At 39.3% G+C, this 17271-nt stretch overlaps 1 protein-coding gene across 3 annotated transcripts in view; it reads left to right on the plus strand.

Annotated features, from left to right (window-relative positions):
* Nucleotides 1-532: 532 nt before the first annotated feature.
* The window catches only part of RNF19A (ring finger protein 19A, RBR E3 ubiquitin protein ligase), a 61100-nt gene continuing 44361 nt past the window's right edge, over nt 533-17271 (plus strand). The window contains exons 1-2 of one of the 3 annotated variants that reach the window (XM_062570461.1): nt 533-655; nt 3335-3491. The gene's annotated coding sequence lies outside the window, so the exon portion shown is untranslated. Of the gene's footprint in view, nt 656-1458; nt 1816-3334; nt 3492-17271 lie in introns of those variants that run through there. The other 2 variants (XM_062570464.1, XM_062570465.1) reach the window with 2 other exon arrangements.

The following is a 17271-nucleotide window of genomic DNA, read 5'->3' on the forward strand; positions in this document are numbered from 1 at the left end:
CGACGGCTGCGAGCGCCGCAGGACGGTAAATAACGGCTCTCGGCAGCGCCGCGGGGCCCCGCACACCGGGCCCGCCCGGCCGCTAGCGCCTCCGGCGGCGCCGCGAAATGGAGGCGGCCCCGCGCCGGGGCTGGGGCGACCCCGAACTCCCTCCGCTCCGCGGCACGCGAGAGCCCAGGCGCGGGGCCGCCGAGGGGGCCAAGCCCCCGCGTTAACCGGGCACCGGCCGGCGGCGGCGGCGCCCTGCCCGCAGTGGGGGGAGGGGCGGTACCAACGGTCGCCGACTGTTGCGCGCGGGCGGCCCCGCCCAGCCCCGCCCCTTCCCAACGGCCGCGGGGCGGTGGCCCGGAGGAGGGGGAGGGGCGGCGCCGCCGTGCGCGTGAGCTCAGCGCGTCGCGGAAGCCACCCGCCCGGGCGCCGCCTTCCCCTCGGCGGGCTGCCGCCGCCCGGCGCGGCGCGGCGCGGCACGGCACGGCCCGGCCCCGCGCCGCCGCGCAGCTGGGCCCGCCCCGCCCCGCCCCGCCCCGCCCCGCCCCGGCAGCGCCGCCCCCCCTGCCCCTGGCGCTCGCTCTCCCTCACACACACGGAGCCGCTTCCTGCGTGGGGCCGGGCCCGGGCGGGCGGAGCGCGGCCGCTTCCTCCCGCCGCCTCGCAGGTACCGGGGATGGGCCCGCAGCGGGCGCGGGGGGTCCCGCCGGCGGGCGCGGGGCCGGCAGCCGCCGCCGCCCTGAGTGTGGCGGGCGGGAGGGGTGGAGCGGAGCGGAGCCCGCACGCCGGAGCCGCCTCGGGGCGGGGGCCCGAGCGCGGGTGGGAGCGGGCCCGGGCGGGTCCGGCGCCGCGGCCGGGGCAGCGGGAGGCGGCGGCGGCGGCCGCTGCTCGCGTTGCTGGAGGGTGAAGTCATCGTGGCCATTGTCTCCGCCGGCCCCCCCGGCGGGCGGCGGCCGTCCCGCCGCGGGCCGGAGCCGAGCGGAGCGGGGCGCGGCGGGTCCCGGCGCGGGGCGCGCAGTCCGGCGGGGGGAAGGTCTCCCCGCCTCCCCCAGAGGCAGCTCCGGGCTCGCCTCCAGCCCGGGCTCGCTGAACCGGAGGCGGCCGTGAGCGCCGAGGGGTTTCAAGTGACCGGGGAGGTTCTTGCCGCTTCCAGTGTGTCTCGGCTGCGAAGGTGGCGGCGGGGCGGGCGGTGATGGTCGTCGGCGCGTTGTGCAGCGTTCTCGCTGCGCGGGGCCTTCCGGCGAGCCGGGAGCTTTCCACCTGCCCGGCAGCTGCCGCGGGCGCTGGGCGGCCTGTCGGGCGGCGAGGGAAGAAGGGGCAACGAGCGCTCGGCAGCCAGCGCGCGGGGAAAAGCGAGGGAGCTGAAGTGGTGGTGGTCGGCGGAGGGGGGGTAGTGGTGTCCTGCCCTCCCGCTCCAAGGCTCTGTGACACAAAATAAAAAAAAAAAAAAAAAAAATGGGGCTGTGCCAAGGGGACTGTGGTAGAGCGCAGTTGTTGCCAAACAGCGAAATCAAAATTTGAAGCCTTCATGCCCTTGTGTGGACTCTTACTGCAAATGTGCCTGTGCTTCCCTGTGAGAAGTACAACAGCTCTCGTTTCTGTTAAAATACTGTAGTTGGCATTGGTACCGATCAGTGCTTTATCTCAGTTGTCATCAAGGACAGCGTTATTTTAAAAGGGCAGAGGGCAGTACAGGAAATGGATCTTGCAGCATTTAATTTGGTCATTTAATCATAAATTTGCTTCTTCTAAAATAACTATTTTCCTCACTCTTTAATTTCATAGGAAAAGAATGTTTTCGGTTTCATATTCAGCTGGAACTAAAGTGTAGGTTCTCAATTGCCCAATTAACAGAATTCGCTTACATGTATAAATCTAGTATCGTTTAACAGTTGCCCAAAATCTTATCCTTGTTTGACTGTGAACATTTAAATGTTCATTCTTAAAACTGTTCTTGAAAGCTGAAAAAACAGTTTTGTAATTGCATGTGAATTAGGTCTTTTTGGACCAGGAAATGAAAATTTCACTTTCTTTTGCGTTGTGGCAATAATGCGACTCTTAAAAACAAGTGCAGTAAAAAGATTTACATGAGACCTCTTTCCCATATGCATTCTTACTGAACTGTGTCAGTTTCAATTTTGCTTTGTAAGGTTCTTGTTGGAGAAAATGTTTACTGGTCATCTTCTAAGTGAACTAAATTCTGAATTCTCTGTTTTCTTCCTGGTGTCAGCTATTTTTGAGTCTGAAGATGTCAGACCATTAATTTTAAAGGAGGGAGTCAAAATCTCTGTACATGTAGTTTTCTTCTCTCACCCTCCCCAAAATATAGCCGAATGGCACATTTCTTATATGGTGCAGTCATCAGATTTTGATTAATCATGCCAGCAGTGGTTCAGGAGGAAGAAAGGTACTTGACAGATGTATTTGTTTACCTTCATAATGTGTACAAATTGTAATCTGTATATTAATAAATGAATCATTAAAACTCCCTTAGCCCTGGGATTCCCAGATAACAGTAATATGTACATTAGGAAGATTTGCTTTGTGTGATTATTATCAGTTTATGAAAGAAAACAAGTCCTTGAGTTCTTTTGGTAGCTGTGTAGAGCCTTTTGTGATGGAAAATGTGCTTAAACTTTGTTATTCATTAACAAACAGTTTTGATTCTACTACTTCCCGTGACAAAAACAAACTTCAGGAGCTGTAATGTTATCTGTCTCCCTAAATTTGTTCAATGGGCAGGTGACTTTTCCATACTCTTTTTTTTTCTTTCCAGTTTGCTTGAGATTTTTTTTTTTTTTTTTTTTTTTTTTTTTTTTTTACTTCTCACTGAAGTGTCCCTCACAAAGGTATTTTTTTTTCCCTTCCAGGCAAACAAAGTAGGAGGCCTGCATCTTTTTGCAGGACTTCTGAATCCTGTTTCGAAAGAGCTAAGAAGGGTCTTTGAACTCTGAAGTACAACCACTATTAGAACTACTGTTCTGTACTGCTGTCCTCTGATGGCCTTTAGCCAAGTTCATGGTCTCTATTATGGGGTTAGTTTACTCTGGCCCACAGTTGGACACCCATAATTTGCTTTGTGATTTATTTTCTGAATTGTCTTAAGCACCACATACCAGCCTAGTAGAGTAAATTTTAATACCTGACTAGAACAAGTTGATTGATGAATGATTTAGTTGCCGCTCTTCTTGATCTGATGTCCGGTTTATAGCTGAGTTGCAAGTCGGTCTGATTCTTTCTCACCGTCAGTGAATGCTCTGTACTGTAGTAACATAAATGTTCATGCTAGCAGTAGCTTATCCACGAGGAAGTTAATTTCAGTTTTTCTCTTTTGCGTTTGTCTTAGCTCTAAGTTTCCATTGTCCCTTCTCTGGTAACTGATGGAAGATGTGTAGCTGAAAGAACCAATGCATATACACACTTCAAGATACTAAGAATGATATTGGATATTATATTCCTAAATGCATCTGAATTTCACGTGGAGGTAGACTTCCATCGAGAAGGTAAAAAGTTACTTTGAGTCTTTGAGATTCAGTTGTTTTTAATAGCATTGGACTTGAATTTCAGCGGTGTCTGTTTTCTTTTGCTGTAGCAGGACTATGGAAGAGGCTGTGTCTGTACATGAAAGGTTCTTTCTCTCTCACTTTTTTTTTTTTTTTTAATAATGTTCCTAATTTTTGTCAAGAGGGGAATTCCTTCTATTTTTGATTCTCTGAACCGGAAGTTTTGACTGTGATTTAGTCTAATTATAGTTCATTTTTAATGTGGTTTTAAAATCTACACTTAAATGATTTTTAAGGAAAAATCAAAGCTTTTTTTTTTTTAATATCAGATCTCAAATATGCTATACTCTAACTAGAAAAAATCCAAATAAGCTAAAAATTTTCCTCAAATTCTTACACTGTTTTTTTGCTGTTTGAAGTAGAATTTCAGTCTTGTCTTTTGAAGTAATCTTTAAGTGAAAACTTAATAAGAAACTTTGGCACTTTCATCTTTTATTTTTTTCTAAGAGTTTTGTGGTAAGTTTATTGTGCAAGATCTTTAGTTGCTTATATTGATATTTAAGGATTCACAGATTTTGTCCAGAATTTTGTAAATTAACATTCACCTTGGCATCCAGGATTTTTTTGTAAGGATATTTTTTAGTTGCTAACATGAATGAAAGAGTCTTTGCGCATCTGAGTCATAAGATGATATAGTCTTTTTTCAATAGTCTCTGGTTGTTTTTATGTGTATTTTCAGCAAATCTCAGTCAATATAGCAACTCGATTTTGATTGCTTGTCCTTTCTCAGCAGGCTTTACTCTTTTCTTTTCTATTAGTGTAGCACACGCATGCTGGCTAAAGGATCCAAAACGAGGAATGGAGGATATCTAAGCAAAACTATAGATGTTTTCTGTAACTAATGTATTATAAGCCTCAGTTACAAATTTTCGTGTTGTCTGCCTGGCCTGTACCACTTAGGAATAGTCTTTGAGTTCTTGAAAGACATAATATTCCTATCAGATGATCAGCTAGAATTCAGAGAAGCAAGAAGAACCCTATAGCTGAGCTGGAAGATATCCTTTGTGATTTTACTGTTAAGTCTTTCCTCATTAAGGCAAGTGAGGAGGGCTTTGACTCATTCTTTTGCTTGACTTTGATGAAAGTTGTGGCATACTTCTAAGAGAAAATTTGACCTCATCATTAGTTTGTCCATGGAATAAGAAAAAGTAGGATTGCTTCCGTTGCTTGTTTTCAAAGGAAAGGTTACAGTAGGCTTTTTTTTTTTACTCTTAAATATATCAGCTGTAGATTCAACTCAGTCACCTGTTGGATGACTAGTAGTATCTTGCTGGGCAGGTAACTGAAACACTGCAACTATAATTGCCTTTTGCAAGATGAAAATAGCTGTAGGAGAGGGTATTTTCTGAAGGGCAAGTTCCAACAGGTTCACTTTACGTCTAGATATCACACGAGACTAGAAAACTGATATGAGTTGCCTTATTCTAAAGCAGCTTAGCACAGAGATCTAATGAAATGAACTTAAATAAAAATTACGTATACACAGATGTTTCCTCAGGCATTAAAACTTCCTCTCTTTAGAGGCCACCATATCCCCTTAATGATGTCTTCAGCAAGATATTTGAAGGGCACCTTGCAGAAATTTCTGTAGCAATTGAATTTGGTATAGTTACTTTTTTTTTTTTTTGCTTCCTAAGTAGAGCACAGCTCTGTTAATGCAAGTATCCTGTTATTGTTCACTACAAGCTGTCATTGTGAGACTATGTCAATTCTGTTCTGTTGCCATTTATAGCTGAGATAAATTACTATTAAACAAATATTTTTCCATAGGTCCTTTAGCTGCTCCCGTAGGGCAGGTTAGAGCTCTTGTCCCAAACTGGAGCCCTCGGCTGTCCTCTTCAATTGTTCCATTTATTACTTAAAGAGCAGCTTCATCAAGAGACCTTACTCTGGAGAAAGTGTTTTAAGTAAGCATCTTGTTGCTTTGTTCTCAGTGTGAGTCATTGATGCTACATAATCTCAATAAATAGGAGTATCAACTTTAAGTTTCTCATTTAATGATCAGATAATTTCCATAAAACCAAATTGTCCAGTATGCTGGAAATGTAAGACAGCTCCTATACCACACTGCTTAATGTACTGCATGTGGTTTCTGGTGGAACAAACCTACCATATATTTTTCCAGGAAATGGTTTGTAAGGAGTGTGAAGTGGTCTAGGACCTCAGAGGGATCTGCTGAGTGCTGTGGGGTTCAGGAAGACTGAAGGTTTTAGCTGAGCCATGGGAATTTCACAGTGCTCTATGGGTAGCTTATTTGATAGGTGAACACCATAGCACTATTGTTGCTGCACCTTGTTTATATATACATATATGTATATAATTAGCTTTAATTTATTGCCTTGTTCATTTATGTAATAGCTTTAATTTAGCTATCTGCTCATAGATACTACAGGCAAATAAGAATCTTTTGTAGCACCGTGATGATTAATAATGGTTGTATTCCAAAGGATAAGAGTGTTGGTTGTACCATGTCTAAATTCATCATTCATGCAATTCCTTTACTGAAAATACATAGTGCACAGAACTTAAACTGGGTAAGGGGAGGGATGTTTTGGTAGATTTGCAATATCATCATTCAAAACTCATTGTCAAGAAGAAACGTTTAAACTCTTTTTTTTAGGAAATAGAAGTCTTTTGCTCTGTCTAAATCAGATTGTTGAAGAATACGTTTTCTCCCAATGATTCGTGTTTCTTAGGACCAGAGAAACTGGGTGCCATATGCTCAACCCAGATTCAGCGCTGCAGCTCTTTTCATCAGAATCTAATTGTACCTTGACAGTGAATATTTTATTGAGGTGGTAACTGAGTATCTGTAAGATAATTCTGTGTAATAAGTGGAGATGTGAACTGAGGATGGTAGCTAAAATGTACTGTTTGGATTCTCTCCTTCTTATCAAAATCCTTTATGTAGGGAAGAGAGCTGTCCCTCAGTCATACAGTAGTGGAAGAATGTTTGACTGGGAATAGATAATGATTGTATTTATACCACACAATAAGCAAGGGAATTGCAGAATAAAGCTGACTAATCAGCACATTAGATTACTCAGTTTCTTAATGTGGAAAAAAGTAGCTGTATGACAAAGTCTGTTCAAGATTATAAGTTATCTTTTGATCTATATGTACAAGAAAATTTTTTTATCACAAAGACTTCTTCACCGTATGTCCCAATGAAGGTGCTCTGAGTTTGTATTCCTCTATCGTAAGTAAAATATAAACAGAATATAGTCTTTAAGCTTGCTTATTTTTTTGTAGAATTGAAACCCTTGCTTCAGTTTCTGATGAAGGATAGTCTCCTTGGTTTCATTTTACTTCTAAAGCAATAGCTATATCTGATACTTACTTTTTGTTTGACTTCATATCTAAAAAAAAAAAAAAAAGGTCAATCTTGCTGTTATATCTTACTGCTAGATACATGTCTTTATGGGAGACCAGGAGGTTTTTTACTCAGGGTCAGAGATGAAGGTACCAAACTTCTAGGTCCTTCTTAAGCAAAGGGATCTGCAGTGCTCATAGGCTGTGAAGGCAGGCTGTTGCCTTGGAACATAAGGTTCCCTAGTCAACAATTTTAGCTATGAGACAGTGCAGAGAAGAGTGCAGTGCTACTGTGCTTGCTATTTCCTATAATTTCAAAACGCTTCTGTCTTTAGCCATCTCCATTTGGCTGAGGGATTTTTGTATCTAGTAACCAAATGTATTTCTTTGAGTTTCTACCTGACTTGTTAATCTTTTTGCCTTTCTTTCTTCCCCTTACTGTTCCTATTTGCTGTTGGATTTTTTTCCCATTATGTGGCAGCAAACTCTTGTTCATACTTTGCCTGTTGTAGTGGCAGGTGGCTGCAGAAAAGTAGACTTTGCCTTCTGTGATCTGATGACACTGGGCAGAAATTCAACCAGAGTAGTAATAGAAGAGAGCCTTGTAAGCTCAGCAGATGAATCCAGAGTCTTTCCACTATTAACAATTAAAGGATGATTCCAAGGTAAATTAGGTAATGGATTAACGAAGGAGGAAATAAGAGAAAGATCCTGCTTTGCAAGAATTTGGTTTACTGGGATTACATGCTGCCTGCCTGTCTGAGAAAGGAACAACAAGCTCCCTTGTTTTCAACATTAATTTAGTTAGTGGATAATGTATGTGATGTGCCAGAGTTTATGTTATTGAACTGAGGCTTTGCGAAGGAGATGGTGTTTTCTAGGGGAATTAGTTAAGAAACAGAAGCATCCTGTTTAGCCCTGCCCAGCAGAGTTGCAGCCTTTTCCCTAAAACAGAATAAGTGGTGATAAAACAGTTTCTTTCCACCTCCTACACTTTGCCCTAATCAACATAATATCATGGCTGGATCTAGACCAAGAAGCATCATTTGAATAAAATATGAAGACAGTGAAATAGTATTCTTGCCATTTTTTTCTTTTTCTCTGTTTTGTTTTGGAGATGTGATACACTGCTGTGCCTTTTTAGGGCTATGTAGTTAGTTCATATGTTTTTCCTTTGATATGAAGGGTCATATATTGCCTTTCTGTTCTAAGGGTAACAAATGATTTCTATGCCACAATTTCAATTTAAATACTCTCCCACAAACTGTGGGAACCTTTGTACTGTATACCTTTTAAAGCCGTTCTAGAGGAAAATGGCATATGCACAATTAATGTGAAGCCACAATAGGCAGCATTTATGGGACAGGTTCTCTTTGTTTTTGTTCATCTCTGGTAGTTAAAAGTAGATAAAATAAAGGAACATGCATTTTGATATGGTGGTGAAATGCATGGGAATGCACCTCTAAGAGTAAGCAGAAGAGAGAAGTAAGGTTTCATTGTGCTAAAAATCATTCGGTGAGGGAGTGTGTGTGTATATATGTATATATATATATATATATATATAAAGAAGCAAATATAGATATACAAATATAGATATAAAAGAATATATCTATAAAAGAAGGAAGCTTCCAGTTGGCAGTTTAGCAAACAATACGACATCTTACAGAAAGCATCAATAAATTGATGCTTTTGTCCCTGACAAAGTGATACAGGAATGAAGCTAACTGTAAAGAAAAGTTCTTTTCAAGTTAGAACTACTCACAATTAAAGTTGAACCCTTTCTGAAATGTGCACTTCGGTTGTATGATGCTACTGTAGAAAAGGTTGTGACAGAATGTGGGTGCTTTTGGAATATCTGGTGATACAGACAAAACCTTGTGTTGGTGACTTGGTTCCCTTAAACGATGGGTGTTATCTGATTTACATTTGTTGTTGTATGACTCAAGTCAACAAACTAGTTAAAGTATGGCTTTGAGCAAATATTGTATAAAGCTAGAACTCTGTGTATTTGCAGTGACTTTGACTTCTCTAGTGTACGTTTGGCAAAACTGTGTTTTGTGGGTGAAGAATGGCTTAGCTTTTAGTGTGTAGAATGCAGGAATTCATTCTTACTTTCTGGCATTAAAACAAGGAAAATGCCTTCAGGATGCTGGTAGCTTAATGTAACTTTGTGTTGCTCGGATACCATGCTAATGAATGCATTAGAAATAGGTGTGCATGACTTCTGCAACAATTAGTTGACCTCTGTCTGCACTCTTTTTGTGAAGTGTTACTCATAGCAGTAAAGTGAAATCCAGTCTGACATTGCATACAGTTTATTGTCATTTTAAGGCTTTCAGGTCAAACTCAAATGTTAGGAAATGCCAGAATTAAGGTTGAAGAAGCAACCATAGTTTGATTACCTTTTGTGGCTATGTTAAAATACAGTCTTTACTAATACAACTGTAGTTATTTTTTCTTCATCAGAGAAGCTTTCTTCAGAACTGATTTGCCCTTTTCATTGGGGAGTTGATCTAGATTGGACAGTAGTAAAGCTTTATCTCTAGGACAATTGTTTCCTTTGCAAAAGTTTGGAGATACAATGCAAATAAACCAGAAGACTGAAAGGATTTTATTCTTGCTTGGTGAAGGCATCCAAATCCTGGGTGTGTATATTGTATTCTATCCTTTTTCTGCTTTACAGTTGATACATTGCATTTGGGAAGCTAACTGAAACTTTTCATAGGTCGACATCAGTGGTATTTCTTGAGGGTTTTTTTTTTGTGTATCCACTTGATACTGTACAAACTGACTTACAAAAGCACTGAGCTGGCACAACTGGGCCTGAGGTTGGTGAAAGCTGATCTTTGAACACATAATTTGCTGTATAACATAATCAGAAAGAAATTAAGTTCTTATGTGTATCAGATCAGGCACATGAGCTTGATAAGTAGTTCCATTCTTAATCATATGTAGGCTTAATGAGTATTTTACTTCACTGCTATGAATATGGTATTTGACTGTTTCAGCAATATTACCCTAACATGATCAGTGTTCTGCAAAGGCATATGAGGAAATCAATTCCTACTTTCAACACAGAATTATATTCGGTAGTGTGTTCTCCTTTCTTTTTAAGATAGGAGATAAATGAGAAAGAAAAAACAAAATACCAAATAGTGACCTAGTAAGTATGACTCTAACAAGGATTCTACAAGGGGAAAAGGGAAAATGGCCACACAATTAAGCTGTCATAGAATACTTCAGCTCTCATTTCAAAACTCCAGGTCTTAATTCTGCTTACCTGAGGAGGTTACTTTAATGTAGTTTGTGTGCTGCTTCCTAGCTGTTTAAAAATAATAATTGTGATCATACTCGCAGGTCTCGAACCTACTTGCCAGGCAGACTTCTGCTATTTGAGCTCATGGTATCTAATAATACTCCGTCATGCTTTTAGGGATCAGCCCTAGATAGTATGATCCATGTGCTTGTGCAGAGGGTTTTGCAGATATCTGCAGACCTTAGGACAAGCTCTAGAGAAAAGCATACTTTGACTATCCAAGACTTTCATTGCCTCCTCCTACTCTCTGGCAATACACCTTCTACTTTCTGCCTACCTACGCTACTTTAGACAAATTTTATCTCATTTAGTTGGCTATGCTTTGTGTTAGGAAGATACTCTAGCCAATCTAAATTCTTATCCTTCCCAGTTACTAATTTGATCTGTCTTTCCTGCCATTCAGAGATGCTCCCTCTCCCAGCTTGCCCCGTTTTGCTGCTTTATAGTGTCTCTTTATATTAACTTCACCCTATGCTTGTTAGCTCGTTTTCCTCTAGTGTTAGAGATCAGCCAGTCAGTTCTCCTACTTCACTGGGATTTTCATGAGATTTGTTGTCTCTAGTACTTGTGCTATGGGTTTCTAGATTCTTCCAGATTCAGGACGTGAATTTACTGAATGACTCCTGTCGGTCTCATCACTCTGTGATCCGCATTTTTCTTGTATTTTTTTCTCTCTGGTCCTCTTAAGACTCTCAGTTCAGTCATCATAGCCCTCTTCAGTGCTAACTCCATTTGCTGTCCTGGCAGCCACCAATTCCACCGTTAAAATTGCAACGTGATTCATGTCGAGAGGGATGTTTGGAGGGAATATTGTCCAAGTCCCGTGCTCAGAGCCGGGGCTAGTGTTAGGTCAGTTTGCTCAGAACCTTGTCTATGCATGTTTGGTCTCTGCTGTTGTTGAATCTGCATTTTTTTTTTCATTTCCTTCTTTTCCATGAGTTTAATCCTACCCCCTCTGCATTAGATCTGAATACCTTCTATAAGGCTGTTACCCGGTGGTATGTTGTTGGGAAGCATAAGACAGCTTCCTTTTATCTTCTGGTACTTCAGCTCAGCATATTGTGCACCTGAAAATGAAAGTAAGATCCTGTTCAATTCCAGACTGGATCACATTCAATAGTTACAGCATATTCAATAAAGCAGCTAAAATACATCCTGTAAGATGGAAATTGTGCATCTTTTCTCTCTCAAAAACCTGCAAGCATGACTGTGTTGACATTGTCACAACTCTGACAAAATGTGAGTCCTTGACACAGCGGTCAGAATGAAATCCCAGCCTCAAAGCATGTTAGTGTGAAAGATTTCCAGATAAAGTATTGTCAGTTTTGGATTTTTTTTTCTATTCCAAGTTGCTCTTTTTCTTCAAGTGCTGGTTTTTCAAATTAAGTGTTGAAATAAGAGATATGAAGAAGATTCTTCATGTGTAACTTTTCAGCCCAGTTATGAGAAAATTCAAAGCATATTTGGAAATAGGATGTTATGATGTGAAATGTCAGGCAATCTTAGTAATAGAGCTACCCATCTTACAACAAGAAATCATTATCTTTTATGATAAAAGATGTATTAAACTGTAAAAATGAGGTGAGTCACAATGCATTTAACTTTTTTGGTTTCTGTTTTCAGCAGCATAGTTGCATTTTTCCAATTTAACTTAATATGTCTGCTTACGTTCCCTTTCCCCGTAACAGCATCTGCTGTATAACCATGAGATGCTATATCCATCCTTGCTTTAAGCCTGCTGCTTCCTTTAGTAGCACTGCTGTACTGCTCCATGTGCTGCTCATATGTGGCTTGTAGAATGAGACTTTTGAGGGGTTAGTCGTGCAGAATGGTGTAGCATGCCAATTTGGGAGCATAGGTGCTGTCATAACGGCATCACTAATTTAGCAAGTAGCTGCAGTGGTTTAAAATGCTAAATCTCTTACCTCATCCTGTTCATTAGTGTCCTCTTGGATTTTGTCAACTTACAGCCATTGGTATAATCAGATGAATACCCTTGCTTCCCTTCACATCTGGAGATTTAGCTTAAATATACCTCACAGAAAGTTTAAACTAAGTATCTGACTTTGTTCTGAATAGGCAAGGTGGCCCTGTTCTGAATTTCTGCTGTGGGATAGGTAACCCACAGCTGGGACAGTGATCAGCTCTCTATGCTAATTCACACCTTTTAAGCTTTTAATTACTGCAATCTAACTTAAAATTTCATTTCCATATAACTTTTAAACTGTCATGTACCTAGAATTTTCCCCATTTAATTATAATGATGTTGAGAATTTTGCCTATATAGATATAACTCAGTAACATCAATGTTTTCCTGCTACTGTAGCCGTTAATTTTGTATTTTGGGCCATAGAGCAATATTTGCTAATTCTGTGGAATGCTGGGTGGTTGCTTTCCTTTTGTGAGTTAGTAAGACAAATACTACAGTGTATGCCCTAGCAAGTAACTTAAATGTTTGAAAAATCTCCTGTGCTAACAATCTAAGTTACTTTTTTAACAAATTTAAATAGCTTTTAAGTGGAATTATACACCTGCTTCCTCTAACGTATTTGCATAGCTATTTTCTTTGGAACTGTAGGAGGAAATAAATGGTTTCAAGCAAACAGTGAAGCTTCTGACTTCAAAGAACTTCCTTCAGAAGTGAAATAACTTCACTTTCCTTTCTCAAATGAATAAAAAATTTTTCCTGTGTATGTAAATATACTGGAATGTTCATCTTGGATTTTTTATAGGAAAAGAATTACTAGTATAAGACATATCAAATTAGTGTTGAAAATGATTGGCTGGTTTTATTCTCATCTGGTGCATATCTTAAGGTAAGATAATATAAAGAGAAAATGATTCATTCTTGGAGATAAAGTCCCTTGTTTAGAAGAGGCAGCACAGCAAAAGTTTTCTGTGTTGATACTGCAGGACAGTGTTTCTTCTTCAATGACTCCTTCCTTACCAAGAGTATCCCCAAAATAAACTAGATAACATCTGCTCTCATGGTCTCCTTAAGCAGGACAATACTCGAGCAATATATTTAAAATGTAATAGTTTTTACTGGCAAAAGTTGCTTAATGAGGATGGTTGCAGACATTTGATCTTGAAATAAGCTTATACACACACACCAGATTAAATGTCCAAAAGTGTTAGACACCCAGTTGTTTTCATTATTCTTGTCATAACCGAAATGCTGAACATTTCTGAAAAATCTGTTGCTTAGTTTAGGTTTCTTCAGCAGTTCAGTTCTTTTGCAAGTCTGATCTGTAGGAACTGCTTTCCCCCTGTCCTCTTAAGAATGCTGAGATACTTTTGCTTTGCTTGTAGCATTTTGAAAAACTTATTTTTTTCTCCTCAGGCCTGTTATGAAAACTTTTTATTAAAGTATACTCTTTTAATATTGTATATACTATTTAATATTGTATATGCTTATGCTGCTTACTGCTATCTTCTTGGAAATAATGCTGTTTTTACAGTTTCTTCCAGTTCACTTCTACTTTCTAGGGGATTTACTGGTAGGTTCAGAGAAACATTTTCTAAGTCTGTGATTAGTGAAATATTTAATTCTTATTGAAAAGCTAAACCTGGTGCAAGTTGCATATGAATACAAGAACTATATTTTATATACAAAATACTCTTTATCACAGTAATTGATCTGATTTCTTCTTTTAATTATGGCTATAATATCAATATTTAAAATTATATAGTATTGATACAGGCAATGATTTTAATCATTAAATAAATTGTTAGAACATGAAATAATTAAATTATTGAAAAATATGCCTGTCATAGCTAGATAAGCATGTACTTCATTTTATTAGAATAAAGTTACTTTAATTCTTTTTTTTAAGGAGCTTTTCTTCACAAACTTGTTTACAAATAGGTTAGTATACTTGCATCTTAATAAAGTACATTGCTTTCTATCCAGTATTTGGCACTTTGTGAAGGTATTTGTTTTTTAAAGAAAAGACTATTTGATAGAAAATTGAAATACTAATGTATCTTTTCTTTATATGGCCATAATATTTGAACTGCAAGGCTATGTATTGTTTAACTTCTTAACAAACTTGCTTTAGATTTCAGAGAGCTTGCATTCCTCTCAGGAGATTGCTAATATGCTAATGTTCTTTTTAAAAGTCATAACTTTGAATTACTGGAGGATCAGATGTTCAGGGCACCAGTTTAAAAACTACTCTCACTGGCTGTGGTTGCATACTGCAGTTTATAACTAATTATATATTTCCAAGGTGTTTAAAATAATGAGAAGAGAATCATAATATCATTAATAATGAGATTTAGGATAAAATTCTTCTCTGAGATGACGTATGGTAACTGGTTTAACCTTGGAGACATGGGCAATACATACCAGTTAGGTATCTAAGAAATCTTAGTAACTTGAAGAGTATCAGTATACACTTGCCGTATCCTGTTTCTAGTTGTAGCCAATCTCTAGTACCTGAGAATAAGGTAAATTTTCCTTCCTCCTTTAAAGCAGAAATGAACAAACAAACAAACTCTGAAATGCATTGGATGAGGAAGGCTGCTTCATTTCTGACCATTGCAGGTAACCAGTGAAGAATTTGTAGCCTGGGATTAATAAAACAGATCTCAGTTTTAGCTTAGTTTTAGAGACATCCAGCAAGCTCCAGGGGAATTTTATTGCAAAGTTAATAAATGCTTCACCAAAAAAAGAAAGAAAGAAAAAAAGATGTTTTGCTGTAGAACTTACTGTTAAAACAAAAGCTGTACCTGGTCAGGAGACAGTGATGTGTTTTTTCCCTGTGGACTATTTTTTTTTTTTTGCGTGTGATTTTGGGGGGGGGGGGGGGAGGGGAAGATCTCCTCTAAAATTCTCCTAAGAAATTGACCTTTACTCTGAACAATTTTAGTCCAGAGTTGAATTTCAAGTTGTTGTTATGGTATCTAGCATGGGGTTGTAATTGGGCTCTCTTCTTCCTCTATCTGTGCAATTAGACAGCTGTCAGCATGTCCTGTGGCATCCTGAGTTAAAAGACTTTGGCTGCTGACTAGCATTTTAGTTTTTTGTGGAAAGACATTTTCTTGAAGACTTGGCTTCTGCATTGCATTTTTTCTACTTTTTCTTTGTGTGTGTATGACTCCTTTTTAGGAGGAGGGGAAGTTGGAAGGAATGGTGCTCATGGATGATAGGATTATGCACTTGCAGGGAAAGTGACTTCAAAACTTGCCTAATTTTTGTTCTTGATGCCATTATAGCTTATTTCATGACATTCATTGAAGGACTCTTTATTCATTCCTGAATATTCTGGTTAGTGGTTTTGGAAACATAAATGATAGATGTATAGGCATAGGCATTATTTCAGAAGAAGGAAGTATGAGAGAGTGTGCTGAGGACAAGTATGTGATGGGAGCATGAGAAAGACAGTCAGAGGAATGGGGTTTAAAATATTTGTGAGAAAGAGGCCCCAACCATTACTTAGCTTTTTGAAGAGAGCAATAAATTGGGGCTACATTCATGTGATAGTTTGGAACCAGTTAATTTCTTTGGGAAGTTTGATTTACTTTCAGGTTTAGGAAAAATGATAGATTGAAGTCAGGATAGGGGCATGAATAAAATTATTCATTTTGAATATGAAAAGATTAAAAGCTATGCTCTTCTCTTAAAAACAGTTACAGAAGCATATCATAGGTTTAATACTTAAATTATCGATTATGCTTGGTTCCCCCCCCCTCCTTTTTTTAGTTTAAAGTCCTGAGAGCTCAACTGATAGTCTGAGAATTTAGCTAATTTCTTTCTTTCCTTCCAATGCATTGCCAGTAATAAAAGTTCAGGAAAAATTATATCCTATTCTTATGCTTTTGTAACTCTAGTTCTTAGTTGTATTTTATACTGTACGGGTATAGCTTTACAATTTAAATAGAATAGTTTACCAGAGGAGAATCAAAATCTACTTTATTCTCTTTGCAGGATTGTCTCTGGCATTTGTACCAATTAAGTAGTAGTAAAACTCTCTTTAAATATAAAACTAAAAAATTGCTAATCTCCACATACAAGAAAATGCTAATGTGTTGGTCAGTTGCAGAAAAAGAGATCCTTTGGGATTTAGGACACAGTGATAGAGAATGACAGTACTTGGTGGCTGTTGCCATTAGACATTTATCATAGAGAACTGTAATTTTCTTCAGTCATTGAGACTGCTGCTTCTGTACATATATAGAATGTAGTGCCATTTGTGGAATTTTGTTCTGTTCCTTGCAGGTTTCTTTAACAATAAATGTTATTAAAAATAAAGAATTAGAACATTACAAACAGTGAGTATGAATTCACTGGATGTATTTCAAAGCATAATATTATCAGTCTAGTGTCTGATATATAAATAATGAAATAGATTGGATTCTGGATGCTGTTTTTTGATCAAATTAATCAAGTTTACTCTCTTCATGTGATAGCGGAGAGAAAAAACCTGAACATCATCTGGGCTTTTCATTTATTCAAATATGATATATTCAAAATACATATGCAAAGTCTATCACAGCAGTAACTCCTTAAGTAGCTAGTCCTTAGTGTTTTAATTTGCATTGCAGTGGTGAGATTTCATCCAAAAGAAAGCTCACTACAAAAATAAATGGAGGAAGTCTTAGCGGAATGTAGTATAATATCGATAGCCTATTCGTGAAACAGGCCCAGAGTTGTTCCGCATAAAGACTATTCTGCGGCAAAGCTGGAAGGAAAGAGAGAGAGAGAGAGTCTGCTTTGACAGTGATGTTTATTTGGCAGCTCACATATATCTTCTCACCTTGGCTAGTGTTGTGTCAGTCAGTGTACTTATATATTAGTCACTTGCATTTAATTTATTCAGTTTCCACCTGAAAATGTTATACATCAGGAGGACTGTGGAGGAGACCTGTGATCAACCATGATAACAAAGAAAGCCCTGATTTGTTTTCCTTTTCTGAACAATTTGTTAGTTATCACAATTTTAATAGATAATAGTGTATAATAGGTCAATTTGTCTGTTGCAGTTTCTGTCACTTTAAAAAAAAATATTATGTAAGACCAAAAAATTTTGTGGTGTTTCTTTTCAAGGTTTATTATTTCAGTCTGATTCATTTCCTGTTTTTCTGCTA

This window comes from Rhea pennata, chromosome 2 (assembly GCF_028389875.1).
Source record: "Rhea pennata isolate bPtePen1 chromosome 2, bPtePen1.pri, whole genome shotgun sequence".
Lineage (NCBI taxonomy): Eukaryota > Metazoa > Chordata > Aves > Rheiformes > Rheidae > Rhea > Rhea pennata.